At 38.5% G+C, this 6138-nt stretch overlaps 1 pseudogene; it reads right to left on the minus strand.

The window, feature by feature from the left end:
- Positions 1 to 640, minus strand: LOC110126391 (small ribosomal subunit protein eS8 pseudogene; annotated as a pseudogene).
- Positions 641 to 6138: the final 5498 nt, after the last annotated feature.

Genomic DNA, 6138 nt, shown 5'->3' on the forward strand with positions numbered 1-6138 from the left:
TTATTGCACGAGCTCAGACAGGAAGGAGGAGGGTTTCTTGGCCTTTCTGGCCTTGATGCTCCTCAGACAGAACTCCAGCTCCTTCCCCTCTAAGACATGGCTTTCTGCTGGGCCACACCGGCCTGGTCTTGGAGCGATCCCGGCAAGAAGCTTGCCTGGCTGAAACCGCTCCTCTGGAAGACTGCTGACTGTGGCCTTCTTTTTCCTTTCAGGATATTTCTTCTGCATTTTCTTCGATGGTTTCTTGTTTAAACTCTTCCTCTTCTGGAGTCAGCCCGGCCCCCTCCTTGCCCCCAGAGAGAGTGCAGGGTGGGGCTCGTACCAATACCCCTACGGTGTGCTGTCAACCAGCACATAGCACTTCTTCCCCAGGTCTCGGTAGGGACCGGTTCGTTGTTGGAAGTGGTGCAGAAAACATCCATGATCTTGTCTGGCGTGTGCAGCGCTGGGAGCCCCGGAAGGTCCTCACGTCCAGCCGCAAGGCCGGGTGCTTGCTGCCTGGGGCACAGGGGCTGTGTGTATGCGGCGGGGACCAACGTTGGTGTTGGCAGCGGGGAGTCCCCTTCATATTTTTTTGGTAAGGCTTTCTCTTGCCCCTGGTCTTCCGAGGCTTGTGCAGTTTGTCCCAGAAGATGCCCATTGCTTGGCGCTGGCTGGAAAGAGCGTGGCTGTAGCAAGACTTTTATACCACATTCCTTGTCTATCAATAACTTTGTTAACAGACCACTTGAATCGACGAACTTATTAGCCAAAAAGCCTTATTAACTAGTATGTTTATTAAGAAGAGTGTATGAGAACGTAACTGGTTGGATGCAAAAACAAAGAAAAACCTTTGTGATAGCAGGAAATATATGAGCTTTTAAGGAAGCTGCAAATGACAAGTAGAATTGTTTTAGTAATGTAGTTAATTTACAATGTAGTGTCCGTTTCAGGTGTACGGCAAAGTGGTTCACTCATATATGTGTGTGGCTCCATCTTTTTTCAGATGCCTTTCCCACATAGGTTATTGCAGAATATTGTGTAGACTTCCTTGTCCTATACAGTGGGTCCTTGTTGACTGTCTATACATTGTAGTGTGAATTTGTTGATTTCAAACTCCTTATTTTTCACTGCCCCCACCTTTCCACTCTGGCAACCATAAGTTTGTTTGCAAAGTCTTTGAGTCTGTTTCTGTTGTGAAAGTTAGTTCATTTGTATCTTTTAAAATTTTTGTTATTTATAGATTCCAAGCATAAATGATATCATATGATATTTATCTTTCCCTGACTTTTTTTATTTAGGATCATAATCTCTAGGTCTATCCATGTTGCTGCAAATGGCATTATTTCTTTCTCTTTTATGGCTGAGTAATATCCCATTGCATATATGTACCACATCATCTTTATCCGTTTCTCTGTCATGAGACAAGCAGGTCTCTTCCATGTCTTGGCTATTGTAAATAGTGCTGCAGTGAATATTGGGGTGCATGTACATTTTCCAATATGGATTTCTCTGCGTATATGTTCATGAGTGGGATTGCTGGATCATATGGCAGTTTTATTTTTAGTTTTTTAAGGGACCTTCATACTGTTCTCCACAGTGGCTGTATCAATTTACATTCCTACCAACAGTGTAAGAGGGTTCCCTTTTCTCTATACTCTCTCCAGCATTTACTGTTTATAGACTTTAGGATGATGGCTATTCTGACTGGTGTGAGGTGATACCTCATTGTAGTTTTGATTTGCATTTCTCTAATAATTAGTGATGTTGAGCTTCTTTTCATGTGCTAAAATACAATTTTTGAATAAAAACTTTAAAATGTATGAAGCATTAAAAATACATCAGTTATCATATTCACCATATACCAAGTTGTGTTATTTATTTGAACATATAATATGTATTAAATATTTGTGAATCAATATATATGCATGTATGTTTATAAATATATTAGCATTTTCAACATTTTGCTATAAATTTTATATTTTAAACAGTTATAAAATGTGTGTTGTGGTAGACAAAGTTATGGTTCCTCAAAGATGTGTGCCCAGAATCTATAACTAATTAATCTGTTGGCAAAAAAAGACTTTGTAGATGTGATTACATTGGTGATTTTGAGATGAAAAGATTATCCTGGATTATACATCTGGGTCCAGTATAGTCACAATCATGCAGATAAGAGAAAACACAAGAAAACAGAGTCAGACAGGTAGAGATGAAAAGGGTACGGAGAAGAGAGGGATTTAAAATTGCTACCTTGTCGGCTTTGAAGATGGAGGAAGATGCCATGAGCCAAGGATAGATTCAGGTAGACTCTGGAAGCAGGAAAAGGCAGGGAAACATCCCTCATAGAGACTCCAGGAGAGATGCAGCCCTGCCTGTGACGCCGTGTTGCTAGCACTTCCGACTCCAGAACTGCAGATATCGCGTATGTGTTGCCTTGTCCTCAGGTTTTGTTGATCTGTTACAGCAGCAGGGGGATCTGAAGTGCGTATATGTCACTGCGCACACGGTGTACATTAATAAGCACTTGGAGAAAGCAAGATGGGAAAGAAGGATGGGGAGGAGGGGAAGGAAGAAGGAACAACAGGACAGAAAAAATGAATCGGGGGTTAAAAAACAATGGGTTATTAGTGAATTGATATAATCTGAGAGTTTTTTGGTAAAAACATTTACAAATTATTTTTTTAAAAAGTTAAAACTATTTATTAGTAAATTCTAACCTAGGGAAGTGGATGGGGGAAAGGCTTCTTATACCATAGATGACACCTGGCTATACTCGCTAAAAAAATAAAAACCCTATTATCAAATGTAAAAATAAATCTTATACAGGAAAGGGATATTTTTCTTAAAAGCCATAGATACTTAAAAGCAAAATAACAATTACTTCAGCTATCAAATAGGGTAAGTGTAAGTGTTAGTCGCTCAGTCGTGTCCAACTCTTTGTGACCCCGTGGACTGCAGCCCACCAGGCTCCTCTGTGCACGAGATTTTCCAGGCAAGGATACTGGAGTGGGTTGCCATTTCCTTCTCCAGCAAATAGGATAGATTTACGTAAATTACTACTTAAAGAAAATATTTCAATTAAAGAAAGCAAATGTACCATAAACACATATGAAAATACTCATATTTATAATGAAACATAATTTTGCACAGTAAATGTATATATAATACTCAAAATTAGTCAAAGCTAGATTATGTTTCTTTGAATGAATGGCAAAGGATAAATGACTTCTTGAAGGCCTTCACCTGTCTATAAGAGAAGATGAAGAGAACTCTTCCCAAAGGGGTGTGCGTGTATGTGTGTGTAGTTGAATTAAAGGGAATATGGGAGATCAAAATGCATAAGGAAAGTTCTGGAGCAGAGAGGAATAACCTATGTTTCTATTAACACATTAAAAAATTAAATAGCTTCTCTTTAAGAGTATCCATTTAAATTGGAACTACTCACTTTCTGAAAAGAGAAACATAATTAAATAGTCACCTTCTGAACTGGAAAGGAAGAGGATTTTATTTCAACATATTTATACCAAGGAAAGCTACTACATAGTGTGATTTCAGTGTTCAAAACTGGGGAGGGAGGTGGGAGGGGGGTTCAGGATGGGGAACACATGTAAATCCATGGCTGATTCATGTCAATGTATGGCAAAAACCACTACAATATTGTGAAGTAATTAGCCTCCAACTAATAAAATAATAAATAAATAAGATGTGAAATCTAAAAAAAAAACCTCATTCATTACCCAAATAAATCACACTAACAGTTCCATTGGTACCTTAAACACAAGAAATTAGACACACTTTTTGACCGAGCACATCTGACAGTTACAGTTGCCTGATATAATGATTAATTAGTGTATCACTATCTTAAATGAACACTGTGATATGAGATTTACATCATTTTTCCAGAAGTTGATTTTGAAAGTAAAGGTTAGAGAAAAAAGCATAAATAAACCAAGTTCCTGAAAGGATGGTTCAGGAGGAAAAAATGCCTTCCAAAGTTTAATGGAAGGCGCTGACATTTGAGGGTCTGAAACACAACAAAAACAAACTGGAAACTACTTTTCATCCTAGAAAGACCAAGGTCAATAAGGTAAGTGACAGAAATATCTCAGGATTTGAAAGGCATACATTCTGTTATTTAACCTCGGAATCTGAAGACACCTCTTGAAAGAGATTGCTTTAATTTCCAACAAACAATCTATTATCAAAAAAGTGAAATATTACTTGTTAACGTATATAACATAGAAAAGGATCCAAGGTACCCACCTTTCCAAAAGAAGCAGGAAGAGATAAACATACTTTATCTAGTTTTTTTTTTTTTTTTCTCCTATGCTAACAAGCTTCTCCTTCTGTTTCCAGGATACTTTTGGTGTTCACAAACTGAAAAAAGATTTGTGGAGTGGTTTCTGGTAGAAGGCTGGTTTCTCCTCTGTCACAGCTGACCTAACTTCTCTCTCAGGCACACTCTCCTCCTGAATATAAGGATGGAATATCATAAGTGTGTCCTCGAATCATATTTTTTATTAATTTGTAGTTAACATTCTTTTGTTAAAAATGTATTTAATGAAAAGTTGTGAAACATAACTTGCTTACCCTGCTGATACCATAACTCTTGCATTATTTAACAAGGTTTTTTTTTTTTTTAACACTTCCTTTGTCTTCTTAATAGTTTAGATTTCTAGAGGCCAGCCCAATCACCTTGTTGGACTTCATCTGGATTCTTTTATATTTTCTTTCTCTCTGTTTCCCTCAGATAAATGGATCCATTCTATGGGTCTCATGTCTCTCTATATTCTGATAACTCTCAAATCAGTGTCTCCTACCCAGAACTACTTTCCAAATTCCACATGCAAAACCTTGATGATGCTTCCACTTGAATGTTATCCAGAAACCACAATTTCAACATACAATTCACTGAAGCCAGTGTATTCATCTTATCCCAAATTCTACTTCCAAAGTTACTTTATATTGCAATTAAGAGGACAAACTAGAACATTAAGTGTCACTTTTCACTAACTTTTACTTCTGATAGATGGTCTGCTTTGCAGAGCACTTTCTGTCATCATCCTAATTATTCCTTAAGTCATTTGTTTGACTTCACTCTCACGTCTGAGTTCTTGGTTTGCATGCTTTCTCTTAGGTTTCATTGCAAAATAAACTCTGTTTTAGTCTCCAGTGCCAGTTCACCCCAACATACTAAGTTCCCTTGCAATTTGTTGCAAAAAATATTGCATATTTCATTATTATAATCCATTGTTAAACCAGTCATTCAGTGACTCTCCAGTTGTCTAGAATGCAATCTGTTCTCGGGTATGACACCTAAGGTCTCTCAGTCATATGCCTGTGTGTGAGTATATCACGCTAAGGAGAACATTTCTCGCCTCATTTGAAGTGATCTCTGTTTCACTCTCCAGCATTATCCCGCATAATGTTAACTGTCATACACTCCAGCCATCCTAGAGTTCTCGTCTATGCCTTTGTGCGTGTTCCTTTTCTCCTCTGAGGTACCCCGTCCTTCCATCACGTTATATTCCTGGCAAGCATGCTGAAAGCCACCATCTCTGTGTTTCTCTTCTTTCAGCCTTCCATGACGCCTGCCCGTAGTAGAGGTGACGACTTCCTCCTTCTACCACTTCAGAACCAAAGAAGCACAGTATTTATCATATTCCTTCGTGATCCTTCTGATTTAGAATCTCAGTCTCAGCCCTTCGACAGTTTGGGGCCAGAAGTTCCTTGTTTTGGGGGCTCTCCCTGTGTGTTGTAAGATGTTTAACAGCATTGCTGGCCTCCATCCAATAGAACCCTACCCCAATTACTTCAGCAAATATCTCCAGACCTTTCAAGTGACCCCTGGGGGCCAAAGAATTTCCCAGTTGAGAACTGCCACTCTAAGTATTTATATCTTTCTGATGTGTATGCCTTGCAGTGTCCCCTGCTGTTTAATTCTGTGCCAGGCACATGAAAGGGATAGCATCAATTCTTGTAGTTTGGATGAATAAAAGCAAATCAATATGTTAAATATGTTATTGAATAAGTTTCCCAGTGGAAATTTCAGAATGCATATTATTTGCCTACTTTTTAAATGAGTAGAATTTATAACCCTTTAGTTTTGTAAGGACAGAGTCAAGAAGGACATGAAGCTGTCTTTGCATTGATTCA

This window comes from Odocoileus virginianus, chromosome 3 (assembly GCF_023699985.2).
Source record: "Odocoileus virginianus isolate 20LAN1187 ecotype Illinois chromosome 3, Ovbor_1.2, whole genome shotgun sequence".
Classification (NCBI taxonomy): Eukaryota; Metazoa; Chordata; class Mammalia; order Artiodactyla; family Cervidae; genus Odocoileus; species Odocoileus virginianus.